Source organism: Callorhinchus milii, unplaced genomic scaffold, assembly GCF_018977255.1.
Source record: "Callorhinchus milii isolate IMCB2004 unplaced genomic scaffold, IMCB_Cmil_1.0 Scaffold2, whole genome shotgun sequence".
In the NCBI taxonomy this organism is placed as follows: domain Eukaryota; kingdom Metazoa; phylum Chordata; class Chondrichthyes; order Chimaeriformes; family Callorhinchidae; genus Callorhinchus; species Callorhinchus milii.
The window spans coordinates 58,535,061-58,557,396 of record NW_024704743.1 but is presented as its reverse complement, the minus strand read 5'-3'; positions in this window follow the sequence as shown (position 1 = coordinate 58,557,396).

Here is a 22,336-nt window from a genome sequence, read left to right as displayed (position 1 = left end):
CTTGCATTTATTTAGCGCCCTTCACAAATGGTAGTGTCCCAGACCCCTATTTTTGAACATCTGCACAGAACTTGAAAATTACTAAAATAAACTCTGAAAATTAAATTAATGAACACCGATAAACAGAAGCCCCTATATAGAGTGTATAAAAAAATATTTGGACATGTGTATAGTGAGCCCCAGTGAATCTTCATTGGGCTTACTTCAAGGCAGTAAGTAGGAACCCAGTTGTTAGTTTATTGGAGGATTGCTTTCCAGGGATAATAACAAAAAATGTGTAATCATTCAATCCACAAATGTTTGAGGGACATTGCTCTGCCGAATTGGCTGCCGCGTTTCACCCATAAAATGTACAGTCAATCCATTTTAAAATATATTCTGTGAAATACTTTGAGATGTTTCAATGACGTGATAAGACACTATATTAAATGCAAAGATTATTATTATTATTATTCTAAGGCCAACAACCATAGTCTTTATATATTGGAGCATCCAAAACTGAACACAATTCCTCTGGAGATGAAGCCTGACCATTGTATAACTACAGTAAATCATCATTGCATTTAGCTTTAAATAAAGGTATAGATGATCAGTGGAGCCAGGTGAGGATTGGGGTGATAGGTGTGCGGGGTTTGGTATGGGTGAGGATGTGGTGATGGAGTTTTGGATGAGCTGGACCTTGTGGATGGTGGAGCTGGGAGTGTGTTCGAGATGTCGAGGCAAGAGAGGACTCGTTTCACGACTATCAGCCTCAAATGTTGTCAGTATTTGTACTATATCAAATGCAAGGATTATTATTATTGTAAAATCTGACATTTGCAACATTTACATGAAGATAAATACAATCTCTTCAAAGAGGTTATAGTATCCACAGGGCCTGTTTAAAGAAATTCTATGGATACTTTGTTCTGAAGCACTGTGTCTGCAAATGCCTACTGGTCTAGTAATCTTGCTCCCTGAAATGGACAGACAAGCTTTCACTAAAAATAGCTCTCCTACTTCAGCCATAGATCTAGGTAATCCATCTGCATCATTCACTTAAATTTCCTTCGTTGTCTGTCTGCAAAAAGACTCGAGCATTCTATTAGCATAACAAACACATTATTAATGTACATGCCTTTTTAGCTGATTATTTCATTCAACACTGCTCACCTTAGGGTTAGAACTAAATGAATCCCTGAATTGCACTTGATGTTTCACAAACACTGTGCTTTGTGCAGGCTAATCAACATTTCATGAAATTTCATATTAAGCGTAATCACAGGAGCCCAGCTGAGGCCAGACGATCCCTTATATTCAAACAACAGTAAATTGCATTGAGCTACAGCTGAATTTCAATTAAATTTCCTTTAAAACATTCCTCATCTTTAAATAAGGAGGCTACTTGTGTGCATAAGAGGGTTTTATGTTGTGTCCTGGAAAAGCAAAATAGTGGGTGAAATCATAAGAATAGCCCTTCACACCCAAACCGCTAAACTCGATGAGCTTCAAAATTAGGTCCTTCTTTGGACCACTATTGTGCACCGTGACTGGCGGATTCCGCAAGGACCCTGAGAAGATTATTTGAACCCATTTTAAGGCTGGTAGAACTAGGCATTTGCCATTTGTGAAGCAAATGTAGAGCGTTGCTTTTTGTTTACAATTTGATGCTAACTTCTCTTTGTAAAGAAAACGTTCTTAGTTACAGCAATATGATCGTTGCAGTGACTTCCTTCAGAATAATGTGATATCTGGTGCTACTGCACTCTGATATAACAAGAGTAGCATTTTAACAATGTCCACAACAATAAATCAGAGTTCTTTTTTCCCCCTGAATGTTATAGATTGAGATACTAAGGGGGCTGTTGGAGCAGAATTGTTTAGGAAAGGGAATATTAAATAAGCAACAACAACAGCAAAATTACATTTGTATAACACCTTTCACGTCGGGAGGACGTCCCAAGACGCTGGACAATCAGTGTTTTGGACCCGAACTGGGGGTCGGGATTGGGGAAGATGGCAGGCAGGGGGAAAGCAGGGTGATTGAAAGCACGGTTAAAGAGGAGGGTCTTGAGATGGGTTTTGAAGGAGGCAAGGGAAAGGGTGAGACAGAGGGACTGCGGGATGGAGTTCCAGAGGGTGGGGGCAGAGTGGCAGAAAGCAGGTATGGAAGAAAAAGTATGATAGGGTATGGGATCATAGTAGTTTGGAAAGCGAAGGGAATGTGTCAGTAGTGAGGGAGAGATTGCTGACCCCAGTATCAGAGAAGTAAGGGGGAAGCTGGGTGGACACGAGTGTTGCAGGAATTAAGTCAAGGGTAGGTAGTGGGGTTCATGTGGGAAATGAGGGGAGGAGTGGAGGGGGAAGACAACAAAATATAATTTATATTTATACAGTGGCTTTAGCATCGAAAGGATGTCTCAAAGAACATAAGGACAAGGTCAAAGGTACTGGGGGAAGCTGGGAAGGGAGAGTAGGGTGGGTAGAGGCTCACGTGGAGTAAAAACACCAGCATCACCTAGCTGAACTGAATGGTCTATTCTGGTGCTGTAGATTTTATGTAATTCTATGAGAAATTTAAATATCTTTCACTGGATCAGTCACTATGCTCCTAACCATTGAAACTCTGCCTGTACTCTTATGCCTCGCCTTCTCGCTATCGGTCTTTCAATCCCATTTTAAAACTACCGCTTCAACAGTGCCTGTGGTCACCCTCCCCACGCTGTTCTCCCTTGTTCAGAGTCCGACCAGCCACTATGTTGCACTTCGAGACATTATCCTACATGAAGGTGTTATATAAATGCAAGCTGCTGTTGGATTCAGGACTGATCTGAAAGTCTTGTTTTGTGTGTTGCTCTTGCACTAAAAATAACTGAAGCTCAACATATTACTTTTCCTACTTCTTGTAACATGTAATATGTGTGTGCTCTGAGAGTTAAAAATAACAATTAGCAAATTGCCCTCTGAGCAATAAAATAATACAGTGCTCTTGGGGCCTGATAAAGAGCAACTGTTTCCCGCTGAGGGTTTTCTGTGATGTTTCGGTTTTGGATGAAGCACTGAGACTGCTGCTAAAGGCTAGAATAAAATAACTAAGTGCGAATTTGACCCGTAGAATACAGATAGTGACTTGAAGAGTGCAACAATAGCCTTAGCCTTCAGAGAATTACATTGCATATGCTATTGTTAGGGAAGCGGAATGAGTTGTTCTCTGTAAGCTCTGATGTCCTCCAAATCCTATGAGACTTCCTGAGAACAAGAAAGGAAATCCCGGAAGAGATGAGCAGGGATGGCCAGCAGGGCTGGTTGATATTGTGCCTCTTCAACACCCATAATTGTTCAGATAAAAAGGAAAAATCCGGATGCTAGGAATCAAATAAAAACAGAAAATGTTAGAAGTTGATCAGGATCTGACAATGAAAATGACAGATAGATGGAAGTTTGGAATATGACTCATTCCCCAGAAGTAAAAATTAGTGATGGGTTTTCGCATGTGTCAGACACCGACCTAGCTCACCCCCAAAAAAGTTTAAAAAATTCTTATACATGGTCCTGCACTCTTAAACTACCTGTAGGTGTATGGCAATTGTTTACAAATAATAATAATCCTGCATTTGATATAGCTGAATGAGTTGTTCATCTGGGGCTGATCATTGTTTTACATCTATGGGCTGTGCAATGTGACACTGAATGAAACAATGGCCTTACAGTGTTAAAGCTTTTCAACCATCAGGGAGTTTTATGAAAACATAATCCTTAACTAGAAAAAATACAAAATTTCAAATAAAAAATATCCTTTGCTTCTAGTTTCTTCTAGTCCCAACATGGGGCTTGAAGCCCCATCCTCGCCCAGCTCCACTGGCTCCACATGCCCCAGATGAACAAGTTTAAGATTCTTGTCCTCACATTTAAAGCGCTCCCTGTTGCCTCTTCCTACCTCTTTGACCCGCTGAAACCTTACCACCTTGCCCATTCTCCCCACTCGGCTTCACTCTTTGAAACTCCACCCCAGTTCCAAAGCCATCCTCCCACTACCACCCCCACAGTCCTCCACCCCTCTTGATTCCAACCGTCAGCTCAGGTGCAAACTGTAGGACTGTCCAGCGCCTTGGGATGTCCTCCTGACATAAAAAGTGCTATATAAATCCAATTTGTGTTGTTATGATCTTGACCAGCAGGGATCTTCAACCACAGCATCTAACCTTTGAGAACATCCCTGGTTAGGTGGAAGTGCATTAAACTATCAAGTAAATAGGATATCATTTACGCCTGATAATAATCCTGCAAGAAAAAAATAATAATAAGTTGTTTACTCAATCCACATTTGTTTGTGGGACACTGCTGTGTGCAATTGGCTGCCGCGTTTTGCCCACAAATATAGACAATTCACTTTACAGTATATTCTGTGAAGCGCTTTGAGACGTCTAGAAGATGTGAAAAGCACTATATCAAATGCAAGGATTATTATTATTATCATTAAATTCTGCTAATGATGTATATGTTACAATAAAAAAGCCAGTCAGCTGTTCATACATGTAATATGAAGCAGTTAATAACTATCTCTGGTGATGATGTATCGTACAGATTCATATGTGCCCATGATTGTTTGCTGAAATGCTTAAAACTGATATTTCAGTGGAAACTGCAACACAAAGATCAAATTTAGAGGTCTCCTCTTCAATTTGACTTTGCATAGCCAGGAAATTACATTTACTATCCTAAATGAGAAGGAACTGAATGTTTTTCCAGGCGGTCTGTTATTGCAGTTGGTGGCATTTAAAAGAGACTTAGATAAGCTCATGTGGAGGAAGGATATTAGAGGCTGTGGAGAAAGAGCAGGGAATTGGGATTAGGATAGATGGCTGCATTGGAGCAGCGAACACTGACCCTAATACAATGGCCTCCTACTGTGTCATTGATTTCTATGGTTGAAGGGAAAACAGGCAATAACAGGTGAAATAATATGACGGATTAAATGGAGAGACAAAGACAAATGCACTGATATAAAAGCTGTCAATAATTGGGAGAAACTCATGTTGTACATCATGCCTATGAAATGTTTTCTTCATAACAAAAAACAGCGGTCAATGTGAAAGAAAATATGTAACATCCATAGTCAATGGGGTTTTACATAAAGGGAAGTTTTATATCCATGTTTACTGTTTTATTTTGAATTACTAAACCTGTAAGATGGTGTAAATCCATATGTTATCCATGCCTTCATTTTTTCTAGAATTGACTTCGTCAATGCCATCCTTGCTGGCTTCTCGAGATCAATTATCCTTTTTACAAATATTGCAAATTGAACCCCCAAATAACTTAGCAATGGCATGTCTGGTTATCACATGAACACTGGACAATGGAGAGAAGAAGACTACAATAAATATTTTAGCCACCACTGTGAGGGCCAATCCAACAAACCAGCAATAAATTATGCCATCTGAAAAGATACATTAATGTCTCTACCATTATGCCTTTTTTCTGAGACACTCTTTATTATTGGTTCAGTATTGTAAATTGCATTATGTTTTGTTCTTTCCATTTATATAAGTGTCAGCCTGGCTCAGTTGGTAACACTCTCACCTCTGAGTAAGTAAATTGTAGGTTTAAGCCCCAAGTCAGGACTTGGAATCCATGTAGTCTATGCAGTGGTGCAGGTGTTCTGCATTGTTGGTGGTAACATCCTTTGAATGAGATGTTAAACTAAGGTCCTGTCTGTGTATTCATAAAGAGAAGGGAAGTTATCCTGGTGTCCTGGCTAAGAATAAAATTGGTCACACAGTCCATGGTTGTTAGTGGGACTTTACTGTATGTAAATTCGATGCTGTGTTCGCCCACAAAATACACAGTCACTACATTTCACAGCATATCCTATCCAGTGCTTTGTGACATCTTGGTGATGTGGGAGATAAGGTCCTATATCAAATATAAGAATTACTGTTACAGCCTACACATTCATCAATACAGCCCACTGGCAACTAAATATCATCATGGTCATCTTGAGCAACAAAAACACCAATCACTGAACATCTCTTGAAAACAAATAACTTTCATTTGTCAAAACGCAGCTAAATAATCCAGTGGGGCTGTAAAAAGTACTCTGAGAGTGAGGAGGCCCTAAGTTCCACCTTGTCTTAACTTGTAAGACTGTTTTGTTTCAACATTTATAATTTTGCAAAATTGTCTGGGAAGATTAAATTCAGTGGAATTTGGTAACCTGAAGCATCCCGACTTGAAAATGACAGACATGAGTCAGTTAACTGTAGCAATGAGGCTCTTTGGGGAGGACATTGGATAGGCTGAGGAAGAAGTAAACTAATTATGGGAGGAAAGTGTGAAATAAGAGGCAGAGTTGAACAGTTTAGTATGCACTGGATACATTTTACTTTGAGAGAGTGAATTGCTAGAACACAAAATTGATTAATGTATTAATGTATCATTTATGGTTAAATATTATAAGAAGAGTTAAGAAGGAGGATCAAAAAATGCTATTCATCTATGCTGTATTTTCCCTTATTTTATGATTCTATACAGAGTGAAAAATGTGGAATATATAGTCCACATTCAGATATAAAGCTTGGCAATGTGACAAATAGTGCACAACTGCAGAAGGCACTGATGCATAAGTACAGCAGGAAGCCAGGAAAGAGCCAAGGGAGTTTTGTGAAGAATTAGTGAAGTAAATGAGGGAGTTTGCAAACTACTGAAATGGTTAATGAATAGATGCAGATGGCACAGGGGAGGTAGGTTTCATGACAGGTCTGAAAGATGATGATAGCATTGAATATGAGGGCAATCATCATCTATCTTTCTTGACACCAACAATGTTCAATTCATGTTAACAAGGTACTCCATAACCTCTTATAACTCATCCCACAGGTCAGATAAAGTATTTGCTTATCGATGCTAAATCTCAGGCAACAATGTGTGTCAGAACAATCTTCAAACCTGAAGCAACATGAGTTAGTTCTGAGGATGAAAAACTTGACAGAACTTTAAAAGCAGCAGCCATCTGCACTCAACTCCATGTTTTGTCGTGCCCTAAAAAATACATTGCAGTAAACAGGCATATCGCATTTCATGCAGGACATTGCACAGACTGCCAATTCAGTGTGCAATGCCTATGTAAAAGTGACACAAAGCAAACATAATTAGCAAAGAAAAATATAGCATTTAGTCCAATACATTGACATGCTTTAAACATAAGAGCAAACTTTGTAAGACATCAAACAATTACATTGGATACAATTGACTCTGGGGGCTCAAGCCCATTTAAGATCATTGAAGTGGCTACAGCTATTGTAAATATATATTTTAATGTGAAACAAATTGCTAGTAATGGGAAGTTAATGCCATAATGAAATACAGGAAACAATGGTGCATGGCACATACCTACTTTATAAAACTTCCCTTTGAGACATGTATTCTGTAAGTATTATAGGTATAAATGTATTTATGTTTGAATTCATCCACAACCGAGAAGATTTTCATGTTATTGTACAATATTTTATTTATTGTGGCCAGGTTTCAAAAGCCTTGAATACTCTATTGATGTTGGATGAACGGTTGCCCCAGGGGTGCAAACTAATGATGATCCCGATTGTAAATAGCCACAAGTTGCTGGCTGCCACACTGGTAAATTATAGCTTTCATAAAATGCGTTCATCTCATCTTGAAGAATAAAAGTGGTGAACAATCGTACCAATCTTACAAATAAATTCAAGCACTCCAGTGTATAAAGTGAGATAATATCCTATACACACTATTCACATGATCACAAGAGAGGAGAGGTACAGATGATGAAAGCTCTCCACCCTTCCTGGGAATCTGTTCCTGCTGTTAATTATCTTCTATTCAAAGAAATACTTCTCAATATCTGTCTTGAAATTGCATTTCACAACCGTGAACTCATGCCCACTCATCTTGTTAACTTGGTACCACTGAAGCTACCATTCTGGACTTATTTTCTCAATCTCATTTAATATCTTAATCACGTCTATAGAGCCACCTCCTTTCAAAGCTGAAGAGCCCAGCTCAACTGATCATTTTTCATAGCTTATCCCTCTTGCACTAGGGATAATCTTTGTTCTTTTTCTCTGCACTGCCTTCTAGGGCCTGGACAGATGATTTATGTTGCGGCAATTAAAATTGTATACAGTTACTCTATGTGTGGCCTGACCATTGCATTAGCTTTAGCAGGACGTCTGAGGATCTGGACACAGGTAACTTGTCAGTATAACCTACCATCCTGTTTGCCTTGTTATTGCTGCTTATCACTATTTTGACATGGTGAGCGATGAGTCAACTAATAATAATAATCCTAATAATAATCCTTGCATTTGATATAGCGCTTTTCACATCGGGAGGACGTCCCAAAGCGCTTCACAGAACACACTGTAAAGTGAATTGACTGTATATTTGTGGGCGAACGCGGCAGCCAATTGCGCACAGCAATGTCCCACAAACAGTCGTAAATTGAAAATGACCAATTTATTATTGTTTTTGGTTTTGGAGGGATTATTATTAGGCGTGTGGAGTAAGGAAACTTGCCCAAGGTTTCGCCCTGCCTGGAATTGAACTCAGGTCTCTCACTTGCAAAGCGAGTGCTCTAACCACTGAGCTACAGGACTCTTTCATCTTCTCCTTCACAAGTTCTATCTTGTCCATGGAGTACATGTTACCTATAGTTTAACATTACATGTATGGCACCCTACTTTTATTTTAATTGAATTTCATTTGTCAGTGGTCAGCCCAGAAATATATAAAGCTATCTTAGTAAGATCTCGGTTGCCTCCTGTAAATTCCATAATTCCCCTTAGTCTTGTCAGCAAATTTAACTACCTCACACTGATTCTGTAAACTCTGGTCATTTATGTATAAAAGGAAGGATACCAGCTCAGACCTCTGAGGCAGTTGGTAGCATTCTTACTCTGAGTCAGACATTTGTGCGTTCAGGTCCCACGTCAGGACTTGGAGCACATATAGAGTTTGCTGACATTCCAATGCAGTTTTGGGGTGTACTGCACTATTGGAAGTACTGTCTTTCAGATGAAATGTTAAACCAAGGTCTTGCATGCCTGTTCAGGTGGAGTCTGCAATATTCGAAACAAGAATGGAGTTTATCCTGGTGTCTTAGCTAACAACCCCAAAATAAAATTCATCACTCACCTCCCTGGCTGTTTCTGGTACATTACTGTGCATAAATTGACTGCTGCATCCGCCCACAAAATACACACAGTGACAACACTTTACAGCATATCCTGTGATTGAAATACCTTGATGATGCTATTCAAATACAAGGATAATAGGATTATTATTTCCTTCCCCAATCTGTTTCCTTCCCTTCAGCCAGTTATTTATCCTTGTCTGTGTTTTACGCTTGCTCCCCAGTGAAATCATTGTATGATGTGATCTATCGTGTGGTGCTTATCAGATTTTTGCAAGTCTCAGTAAACAACATGAAATGACTTCTCACTCTCATATTGGGAAGTTACCTTTTCCAAAACATCCATAACAATAATCCTTGCACTTGATACAACTCATATAACTTCAAAATGTCTCAATGTACTTCACAGTTCATTGCTATCAAGTGTAGTGACTGTGTATTTTGTAGACAAACACGATAATTAATTTTCACATATCAATATCTCACAAAATGTCATGAAGTGAATGATTAATTTTATCTGGGGGATTGTTAACCAGAATACCAGGGAAAGTCCCTTCTCTTTTTGAATAGTGTCTTTAATGTCTTTAATGTCTTAATGGGATCTTTAATGTCCATCTGAACTGGCACACAGAACCTTTGTTTAAAATCTCACCTGAAAAATCGTACCTGTCACATCGCAGAGGACCCTCAGTACTGTGCTGGAGTGCCAGCTGATATCTTTGGTACAAAGCAGAAGGTTGGCAAAACATTGGCTGTCATTATTTTTTTAACTATAAGTTATCTTAAACTTTGTTTGCAATGATTAATTCCATTAGTTTCTGTAGGGCTAGGTAAAGCTCTATCCCTCTTGAATTTGGGAAATAAATTAACTTGTTTCCAATCTGTCTGAACCTTTCAGGAGTGGTGATTGCAGTAAATGAACTGGTTTTATGTGTTGTTTGTTGACCAGTCTTTCTCAAACAGGAAAACAAGCAAAGGTGTTGGAGAATAACTGATAATATCAGCTATACGTATCAGTTCTTGCTGGTGGCTGGAAGTGTGCAAAGGTGCGCCATGGGAATTCTGGTCACCGGAAGTAGATGGTGTCAGTAAGTGTTCCATTGCAGAGTCCTGTAGCTCAGTGGTTAGAGCGCTCGCCCCGCAAGCGAGAGACCTGGTTTCGATTCCCGAGAGGGCGAAATGTTGGGCAAGTTTCCTTACTCCACATGCCTCTGTTTACCTAGCAGTAAATAGGAACCGGGTTGTTAGTCGATTGGTGGATCGCTTTTCTGGGGGTAATAATTTCTTCAAAAAAATAATAATAAATTAGTCACTTCAATCCATGACTGTTTGTGGGACACTGCTGTGTGCAATTGGCTGCTGCATTTCGTCCACAAAATATACAGTCAATTCACTTTACAGTATATTCTGTGAAGCGCTTTGGGACATCTCGAAGACGTGATAAACTGCTGTATCAAATGCAAGAATTATTATTATTATTATTATTGTGGGCATTCTTCCTAGACCCGGACTTACATTCAACCATTCTGTATCTCAGCCTGGTCCAGCAGGTGACACGTGGGCTGACAGTGCCCCGTTGGGTGATTTTATGTGGCCCGTGACCATTTCCACCATTCCAACTTTCACTCCCTCCCTCCCTGGTGAACTTCTTCCCAGGGCAGTGGCAGGATCCGGCTGTTGGGAGGATGCAGCGAGCAGAGCCTTTACTGCAGTCTGTCAGGGAGAAAGCGGGGAGAGAGAATGGGGGCACAGAGTGGTGGCTGGGGGGGAGAGAGTTGGGGAGAGGGGAGTGAGAGGAGGGGGAGGGGAGGGGCAGAGAGGGAGGGAATGGAGAGAGTAGAGAGTCCATGTGTGTGAGAGGTAAGAAAGGGGGAGAGAGAGACTGTGAGAGAATGATTGAGAGAGAATGTGAGAGGGGAAGAGTGTGAGAGGTGGTGAGAGAGAGTGTGAGATGGGAGGGAGTAATTGTGAGGGAGATGGGGAGAGAAAGAAACAGAGAGGGAGGAGATTAAACGAGAGTTTGAGAGGGGATAGAGGGAGTGTGTGTGAGGGAAGGAAAGGGGGGAAGAGAGAAGGAAAGGGGTGAGAGAGTCATTGGGATGGGGAAGCAACAACAACAACAACAAGATTCCATTTATAGAGCGCCTTTCATGTCGGGAGGACGGGAGGAAGGTGGAGTTTGAGAGAGAATAGAGGGTGAAGGGTGTGAGAAGTGGAGTGAGAGAGAGTAATTGAGAGAGTGCGTGTGAAAGAAGGAGAGAGAGAGTGCCTGAGAGAGGGGGCGGACAAATAATAATATAATCCTTGCATTTGATATAGCGCTTTTCACGTGGGGAGGACGTCCCAAAGCGCTTCATAGAACACACTGTAAAGTGAATTGACTGTATATTTGTGGGCGAACGCGGCAGCCAATTGCGCACAGCAATGTCCCACAAACAGTCGTAGATTGAAAATGACCAATTTATTATTGTTTTTTTTTTTGGAGGGATTATTATTAGGCGTGTCCTTCCCTCCCCCTCTTCTTACCTCCTCCTTTTAACCCCTCTATCTCTCTCCTCTATCTCCCTTCTCTCCCCCCCTCTCTCTCCCCCTCCTCCTCTTTCTCTTCTCCTCCTCTCCTCTCTTCCGCTGTCTCAATGTGGAGAGACGAGAGAAGCTGGGATTGTTCTCATTAGAGCAGAGAAGAGGAGATTTAATAGAAGCGTTCAAAATTATGAGGGTTTTGATAAAGTAGACAGGGAGAAACTGTTTCCACTGGCAGGTGGGTCGGTAACCAGGGGACATAGATTCAAGATAATTGGCAAAAGAACCAGAGTAGATGAGGAGAAATATTTTTACACAGAGAGTTGTTATGGTCTGGAATATACTGCCTGAAAGAGATTCAATAACAACTTATAAAAGGGAATTGGATAGGTACTAGAAGAGGAAAACATTGCAAGGATATGGGGTAAGAGCAGGGTAGTGGGACTGAATGGGTAGCTCTTCCAAAGAGACAGCACAGGCGTGATAGTCTGAATGGTCTCCTTCTGTCCTGTAATATTCTATGATTCTATGATTTATCTTACAGACCTGCACAAAACACTTTCTGAAATGTGAACCATTATCTGTGTACTAATTTGAAACCATTCCTGTGAACAACTCCTGATTTACTCAGTCTGCCTATGATAGACCTCGTTGCCATCCCTAGCTCTTTCCACATTCAGAAGCTGCACAATATCTTTCCCGATTAAAGAATAACATTTATCATCCCGGAGCCCTTGTATTCTCCAATCTCTTCACGTGGTGCCCTATGGTTAGTGGCATGAATTGATTTTTCTTTTTTTGTTTTTGACAGTTGTGTAATTCTGCTGAAACCTAATCTTTGTGCTTGTCTTATTACCCCTGACATTTGCCATGATATATTATGATGTCCCATTAACCACTTTATTGCTGAGGTCATTAAGATTTCATTGTGTTTGTTCCTTTTGTTTTTTTAAAGCTTTCATTAGTTGCTTGAAGTCTTTTTTCTCCCTATTTTTCTTTTCCTGCAGGTCACACGTCATTGCCTGTAATAAATTTTCCCTCAGTCAGGATGTTTGGGTGGTCTGATCCACAGGCACCTTCCCACAGTAAAATGGTGGTGCTAATTTTTTGGGTGGTATCACCATGCTTAAGAGTATCCAAACCAAGCTGAGATTTCCATGTGTCCCACCTACACATGAAAATAAATCACGTATACGTCACAATGAAAGCAATTGCTCATTTGGAAAACTTACATCAAAATATTGTTGGAGATGTTTGAGATGGTGAAGATCATCAGACATCCATCTCAAGTTGTATCTCTTTGACAGAGCTTTTAGTAATCTTTCATTTCCCCACCCATTTGTCTCCCCAGCTTGGGTGCCAAACCATCATTGTTAAGTGCCTTGGGATGTCCGCCCATCATAAAAGTGAGATATAAATGTAAATTTATATTGTATTGTATTATCAAGTAGAATTTCAGCTGGGTCTCGATTTACTCTATGTCACTGGTGTGGAGATTTTTAAATACAATCTTTAATTTTGAAGCCTTTTTTGTCACTTCTTTGAAGGAGTACAGAAAATGGACTTCAAAGTTAAGATCGAATTTAACAATTTATTAAATTCATAAGTTACCTAAAGAGAGTAAATCCCAGCTGGAATTTCTTCCCTGAGATGTTCCTATTCGAGGTATTAATGGATATGGTGAAAGGCACTGGGAATAAAATATCTGCCAAGACCTAATAAACTGAGGGGCCAGAATGGCTTCATCCTGTTCTTATTTTCCTATATTTTTAATAATAATATTAATAATCCTTGCATTTAATACACTGCCTTATCAAGTCATTGAGGTGTCTCAAAGCTCTACACAGAATTTACTGTAAAGTGAATTGACTGTACACCTTTTCTTAGGGCTGAGGATCTAAGCTGGAATTATTTTTGATAAATTTGAAGTTCAGCTCCAATTCAGATATATTAATTGAATTATTAGTTACCTTAAAAGATAAAGTGAGGACATTGGTGGTCTGATTTGTGGTATTTCATAATAAGGAACGTGAGCCTCAGGATCTTTAATTTTCCCCTGAACAGACAGATGGGCCCTCAGTTTAATGTCTGAACCTCCAACCTACAACAATGTAAAGGCCCCCAGCACTGCATTGCATATATTGGGGAGAAAGGGAGAGAAGGAGTATAGGAGGTAAATAAGGAGAGGGGATTAGGATGGGAGGAGTATAAATATCAGAATGGCCTAGTTGGACTGAATGCTCTGTTTTGGCACTGTACAAACTATGTAATGAGGAGAACAACATGCCTACCTGCAGAGACCTCCGGAACACATTGTCCCCAACCAGCTTTGCTCACACTTCTCCCTTCACTCCCTCCTCGAGCCCTTCCAGTCTGGTTTCCGCTCTGCCCTCCTTTGAACACCTTACCCTCCACCACCCTTCCAGGCTTTCCCTCAAGATTCCTCAAAATATTGACTTCTCTTCCCTCCTCTCTTCCCTTAACCTCTCCCTCCACATCTACTCATCCACCCTCCTCGCTCTCTTTTCTCCACAACTGCCTCACCTCCATTCTGGACTCCCTTGCCCCCCCTCACCTCCCGAGCACCTCAAACTCCCATCAGTTCCCCTGGTACACCAGCCATCTCTGTTCCCTCAAGGCACAAGTGCGAACTGCTGAATGCGTCAGGACCAAATCCAAACTAACAGTCCATCGGCAGATTTGGCTTCACCATACCAAGACCTACTGCTGCGCTCTTGCCTCTGCCAAATCCTCCTTCTACTCCAAGGTTATCTTGGAGGCAAAGGACAACCCCAGACTTCTCTTTTCCACCACAAACCATCTCCTCCGTCCACCTTCCCATGCCTCGCCCATCCTCTCCTCAAACTCCAACTGTGAGGAGATGCTGGACTTCCTTGAATTGAAAATCAAGGGGATACATTCAGCCACCTCTGCCCCGTCCTCCGCCACCCCCACATCACCTCTCCCTCATCACCCACCCCCCACCCATTCCCCCTATACGTCTTTGACTCTACCTCTCCCTCCTCCCTCACCACCATTGTTCTCAAACTCAAATCCACCACCTGCTCTCTCAATCCCATCCCCACCTCTGGCCTCATCTCCCAGCTCCACCTTCTGGCCCCTCTCCTGTCCAACATCATCAACCTCTCCCTGTCCACCAATTCAGTTCCCGCCCCCCTAAAAACAGCCGTCATCATTCCCATCCTGAAAAATCCTTCCCTGGACTCAAACCTCCTCTCCAGTTACTGCCCCATCTCTAACCTCCCATTCCTCTCCAAGGTCCTGGAACGAGTCGTCGCGTCCCAGCTCCGCTCTTTTCTTTCTCGCCATTTCCTCTTTGAACCCGTCCAATCTGGCTTCCACGCTGCCCACAGCACGGAAAGATCCCTGGTCAAAGTCACTGGTCAAATGACATTCTGAACATCTGTGATCAGGGCTTCCTCTGCCTCCTTGTCTTCCTAGACCTCTGCCGCCTTCGACACTGTCGACCACTCTATCCTCATACATTGTCTCTCCTCTTTACTTAATCTTCGCGGACCTGCCCTTGCCTGGTTCAATTCCTATCTCTTTCACCGTCTCCACTTTGTTGTCTCTAACGGTTTATCCTCCAGCCCCCGTGCTGTCATGTCTGGCGTCCCCCAGGGCTCTGTCCTTGGCCCTCTCCTCTTTAATATCTACATGCTCCCCCTTGGTGACATCATCCGCAGACATGGGGTCAACTTCCATATGTATGCGGATGACACCCAACTCTATCTTTCTGCCTCCACCCTCAACTCCAGGACCACTGCTGTCCTGACAGACTTCCTGTCGGACATCAAGTCCTGGATGAGGGCAAATTTCCTACAGTTGAATGTGAACAAGACTGAGGCCCTCCTGATTGGCTCGAGCCGGCGCCTCAGCACCTCAGGCTCTGGCAGCATCAACCTCCATGGTTGCACACTTCAACTCACCAACTCATCAGCCAGTCAGGAACCGAGGTGTCTTGTTTGACCCTCAACTGTCTTTTCTTCCCCACATCAAAGCCATGAGCCGCTCTGCCTTCCCTCACCTCTGTAACATCACCCGACTCCACCACTACCTCACCCCTCAGGCCACTGAAACTCTTGTTCATGCCTTCATCACCTCCAGGCTCGACTATGCAAATGCCCTGCTTGTCGGCCTTCCCAACTCCTCCTTCCACAGGCTGCAGATAATCCAGAACTCTGCAGCTCGTGTCCTCTCCCGCACCAAACTCCGTGACCCCATCTCCCGCATTATCCTTTTCTGAGTTGGCATGGAGAATATATTACAAAAGAAAAACTGTTCATGAGTTCTCTTTGTGAAACGTGTCGCAAGGAGAATTCACATATTGGTATTATTTTAATCAATTGCAGAATGTTTAGTCTGTTTACTTTGATGCAAGAAGTGGGAATCCAACTCAAAATGCTGAGATTCAATATATGGTGTTTAAACATCTGAATATTTCCTTTATAATTTACTGCAGAAATGTTCAAGACTGAAACCATTTATAAATAAAAATCTGAATTTAATTTTGTTTCCACACTCCACATGCCTAATAATAATCCCTCAAGAAAAAAATAATAAATTGGTCACTTCAATCCACGATTTTGTGTTTGTGGGACACTGCTGTGCGCAATTTGTCTGCCGCATTTCGCCCACAAATATACAGTCAATTACTTTACGGTATATTCTGTGAAATGCTTTGAGATGTCTAGAAGACGTAAAAAGCGCTATATCAAATGCAAGAATTATTATTATTATATATTCTCGCCCGACTCCATTGGCTCCCTATCCTTCAGAGGATCCAGTTCAAGATCCTGGTCCTCACATACAAAGCCCTCCATGGCCTCGCCTCACTCTACCCCTGCGACCTCCTAACCCCCTACCAACCCGTCCGGTCCCTCCGCTCAGCCGGCTCTGGCCTGCTCCGTGTCCCCCGACCCACCCGCCCCACCATTGGCGGGAGAGCCTTCAGCCACTCTGGAACTCCATCCCCCACTCACTCCGCCTCATCCCCTCCTTAGCCTCCTTCAAGTCCTGCCTCAAAACCCTCCTCTTCGACCATGTCATCGGTCAACCCCCTTCCCCTCCCCTCCCTTCTCCCCCCTGACCCCAGCTCAGGTCTGAAATGCTGTACACCGTCCAGTGTCTTGGGACATCCTCCTGACGTGAAAGGCGCTATACAATGTAATCTTATTGTTGTTGTTGTTGCTATTGCCTTCAGCATAAAGATGCCGCTTGTTAAAGTCACAAACAACATCCTCTTTCTTTGTGACCAGGGGTCCTCAGCCCCCTGATTCTCTTGGATCTCCACTGCGTTCAACCCCCATCAAACGAGTTCTAACCAGGCTTAAATCCCTTCATGGCTGGTATCTCCGTAACTCTCCAACCTGTTTACTCCCCAATCTACTACCTCTGCTCAACTGTCTCCTTCTTGTCCCTTGTGCCCTCCGTTCCAACATTGGTGATTGCACCTTCAGCCATTATAAGGGGGAAAGGACACCTAATCTGACCATAATTGAAGGAGTAAGATTTTTCACGAGCTGATCTTATTCTATGCTATTCTATATATTATATTTTTCACATCAATCACAGCAAGACTGTTATTCTCAGTGGGAAAGGAATCCAGCTGTGTGTTTCAATGCAAATTAATGGGCCTAAAAGTATAGAACAAAATGTTTTTTTTTAAGAAATGTATCAGAATGAAGTTTCCCGTCATTGCCACCAACACAAATGTTCAAAGAGAAGGAAGTTTCTTCTGGTGTGCTGGCCAACAATCCCCCAAATAAAATTGGTCAGCCACTCCCTGGCTGGTGTGGGACATTGCAAAGTTCAAAATTGGCTGCTGCATTCACTCATAAAATGCAATCACACGACTTTACACTATATCCTGCGAAGAGCTTTGAGACATCTCAGCAATGTGATAAGGCACTATGTCAAATGCCAAAAGTATTATTAATATTATATGCAAATGTATTGCATTGAAGGTTTCTACAGGAGGAGAAAGTTCATGATTTAGCTGAGAGTAGAAATATCAACTAGTATTGCTGTACAAAAATTCATTCTACTGTGTAGAACATCAAAATCTCTATTGGAGAGAAATAGTTTCACTGCTCCAATGTACATCCATTTGATGCAGTGTGCACCCATAATACGGTGGAAAAACCGAGAGTCCACCACAGAGAGTGGAGATCAATAGCATGAAGGCTGTTCAGCACATACTATATCTTGTTTTAAAGAAATTTAAAATATTACAAGCTGAATAAAGTCATTTCTCTGGAGCCACGGCAGTTTCAATTACACCCTGATAATCACAATTTCCAGTTAATTGTATTTTGTTTCATGATCCCAAGCAATTACAATTAAGAGAAATTGACTGCATTTTTAATTTTTCTGTAAGACATTTTGTGAGCCGACTTCGGATACAATTGATTGTTTAACACTCTCCAGGGTAACAAAAGGATTATGTCTCTTTAATGACCTATTAACATGGTTACGGAACGCTCATATTGATGAATGAGATTTCAATAAGAGTTCAAATAGGCATCGTCATGATAATATGCTGTGACATCAGTCTCAAAGCAGAACGCTTTTTTATTTTTAGTGAAACCTTTTGAAATTGTTTTATCCTTCAGATTGTTATATTCCAAAGTTGTAATTACAGTGTTCATGTTCTTACTGTCTCAACTCATACCAATTCTACTCTTTGATAGAAATGAACATTCTCCGTTGCCTGCGGTTATCGTGTAATACACTGAAGCTTATTTATTGTCACATCCAATTTCTGCGGCACAATGTGGTACTAAGTGATAAGTGAAATAACATGCCTTCTCTTGACTTGAATGGACTTTTCCTCACATAAATACTACGCTGCTGAGTTTCCTCAAAAATTGTGACTTTGTAAAAGTAGTTGGGACTTCCTGTTTATCTATGACAGACTCTTTGAGCAGATTTCCATTTGCGCTGTTTTCAGATACTACAACAGTCCCCTGAAACTTCCCCTGAAGTTTATTGTGGGTCAAGAAGACACTGACACTGATTTCTTTGCAGACGCTGTTTTTTTTCCCCAAACAAGGGCTCATCCATAGTCACTCCTGCATTAAAGAAGTAGTTTCACCGTAGGAAAGCTCAGTTCCTGAAACAGATGGTTTTGAAAAATAGGATTTCATTCACCAATGTCCTGTATCCGTATAGAAGAACAAACGTATTTTTATAGCATTTTATTATATTAAAATACCCCAAAGCGCTTCACAGGAAATTGCTACCAAATGTAGTGACTGTTAATTGGTATTGTAGGTAAATGCTTTGAACCAGCTAAGTCCCATAAATAACTACAAAGTGAATGACCTTTTATCTGGACGATCATTGGCCAGGACACTGGGAGAAACTCTCTTCTCTTTTTGAACAGTATCTTTACTGTCCATTTGTTCAGGCAAGTGGAACTTTGGTATAAAATGCCATTGTGGGGGATGAGATGGGGGAAGGCAAAGTGATCATAGACACAATTGAGGAGGTCGGTGTTTGAAGACAGCCACAGAGAGGGATGAGTGAGACCAAATGATAGACGTAGGGAGGTCCAGACATTAGGGGTGTAGAATCTGAAAGTTTGGCAAGGCAGGCCACACTTAACTAAAGTAGGGGACAAGCAGAAGAGTGAGGTTGCAGGTGATCAGAAACATAGGGATATCTAAAAATGCGCTTTATAGATTTCAAACTTAAATGTATAATGTGAACCGTCCCTAAACCCTTTATTTATTTTGTTCGTTTTTAAAACATCCGTTCCAATATTGCAAAGATAAAGTCAGAAAATGTAAATCTGATCTGTTCCACAATTAACTTATTTTAGTAAAAAATATATGTTTTCATTGCATTGCTTCTTTACCCAACATTGGCACGTTTAATGGCCTCCATCATGAACATCTCTTTGATGTACTGTATTGCCTGAGTGATTGGTCATACCTTTATTTGTGAGCCAAACACCAGCCTACAGTTTACCTGTTTAACTTAAGATAACATAACATAACATAACATAACATAACATAACATAACATAACATAACATAACATAACATGTAGGAGAAGGAGTAGGCCATTCGGCTCTTCGAGCCTGCCCCGCCATTCAATCACGGCTGATCTTCTAATCTAACTCCAGCTAATAACATAACCCTGCCTTATCCCCATATCCCTTAATCCCTTTTGCAATAAGAAATCTATCTATCTCAGTCTTGAATATGTTCAAGGACTGAGCGTCAACAGCCCTTTGGGGTAGTGAGTTCCATACATTCACCACCCTTTGAATGAAGAAGTTCTTCCTCAACTCAGTGCAAAAGGGCTGGCCTCTGATTTTAAGGTTGTGACACCTGGTTTTAGTTTCTCCAACCAGGGGAAACAATCTCCCACTATCTACTCTATCATACCCTTTGATGATCCTATAGGTTTCTATAAGATCCCCTCTAATTCTTCTATATTCTAGAGAATATAGGCCCAAATTGGTCAGCCTATCCTTGTAACTCATCCCCTTCATCCCTGGTACTAACGTAGTGAATCTATGCTGCAACCCCTCCAAGGCAAGTACATCCTTCCTTAAATAAGGAGACCAAAACTGCACACAGTATTCCAGGTGTGGTCTCACCAGGGCCCTTTACAGTTGCAGCAAGACTTCCCTACTCTTATACTCTAATTCTTTCATAATGAATTCTAACACACCGTTCACCTTCCTAATTGCTTACTGTACCTGCAGACTAACTTTCTGTGATTGGTGTTCAAGGACACCCAAGTCCCTCTGTACGCTAACACATTCCAATCTCTCCCCTTCTAAAAAATAACCCGCTCTACTGTTTTTGCTACCTCGGTGGATGACTTCGCACTTCCCTACATTATACTTCATCTGCCACCTACCTGCCCAATCACCTAACCTATCTATGTCTCGCTGCATTTTTTTAATGTCGTCCTCTGTGTTGACACTTCCTCCTAGTTTTGTGTCATCCGCGAATTTAGATTTATTAACTTTGATGTCCTCATCTAGATCGTTGATGTAGTAGGTAAATAGCTGAGGCCCAAGGACTGATCCTTCTGGCACTCCACTAGTCCCATCCCGCCAATCTGAAAAGGACCTATTTATCCCTATTCTTTGTTTCCTACCCATTAACCATTCCCCAATCCATGTTAATATGCTCCCCCCAATTCCATGGGTCCTTAACTTTTGGACTAACCTTTTATGCGGCACCTTATCGAAAGCCTTCTGGAAGTCCAAATAGACCACATCCACTGATTCACCCTGTTTTTTGCATAGAGCTCGGAAGCTGTGAAGTGAGAGCGTTGTTACTCTGATTATCGGCCTGTAATCATCTGTAAACAAAACATCTCTGTAAACAAATCATTCATTTTCATGCTTCAAGTTTCACATAAAGCATTTTTAAAGTTCTATTTTCTCACCTGTCAAGCAATTTAAAGGGAGAAAAAACACAACAACATTTATGACTTTCATTGACAGGAAGGAAGGGAGGGAAGAATTCAGTCTTCAGTCCACAGGGATTCATACAAATAATCCTTACATTTTATATAGTGTCTTTCACAAGAATGTCTCAGAGTACGTCACAGGATATCCTGTAAAGCGTAGTAACTGTGTACTTTGTACTGTGTATGCACATGTATGCCTCGCCCACTTGATGTTCATTTTTAATGTGTTCACATTTTGGAACTGCATTTTTCCTGAAGTACTTCATAAGTTCTTTTATAACAAACACAGGAGGTGAGAATTGATATTGCATTTTGCATTTTTTGCATTTATAGAGCGCCTTTCACATCAGGAGGACGTCCCAAGGCGCTGGGCAGTTGGGTTGGGACTCGAGCAGGGGGGAAATGGTTAGGGTGAGGGAGGGAAGGGAGGGAGCGAGGAGAGGGTAGAGAGTTGAGAGGGTTTAACCTTGTAGTATTCAGTAACGCACTTGATATGGAACGCCTTATGAAACATCACAGACTGCATCCCTATTTGTGTTGCTGTGTAAGGCTGAGCTACTGAAAAATAACACTTGGCAAAGGAGCCATTACTATAGAAGGGGAGCAAAACAGCAAAAAGCCTGTCTGCCGTGAGAGGAAATAAATCATCCTGCATAACTGAAAGGAGCCGCAGGATATTGGGAGGCAGTCAACAGACACCCTTACCCTTCCTTTGGTAGATTATTGGTTGTTGAATTGCATGTATTTTGAGAGTAGTCAGATTTCTCTAAAGACTATAGTGATAGCTAAAGATAAAAGATTGATCATTCACTTCACGCTGTTTGTCAGGCATTTTTGTGTATAAATTGGCAGCTGTCTCTGACACACAGTCACAAACTTTACTGAAAGTACTTTGAGCCAAAGCACCTCCACTCTAAGCATCCAAATAAGACTGAATCGTTGTTCTACAGAGCATGTTACAAACTACTGAAACAGGAACAGATCCATTTAAAAATCCATCACAAAGTATAACTAAAGAGTACCATGAATGTAACCTACATATATGCTTTTCTTCTGTTTTATAACAATATCAAATGCAATGATTATTATCATTATAATAATTCTTACGTTTGATATACCATGTCAGGAGGACTTCTCAAAGTGCTAGGAAATACTCTAAAGTGTGGTGATTGCGTATTTTGTAGGCGAACACAGCATCCAATTTGCACAT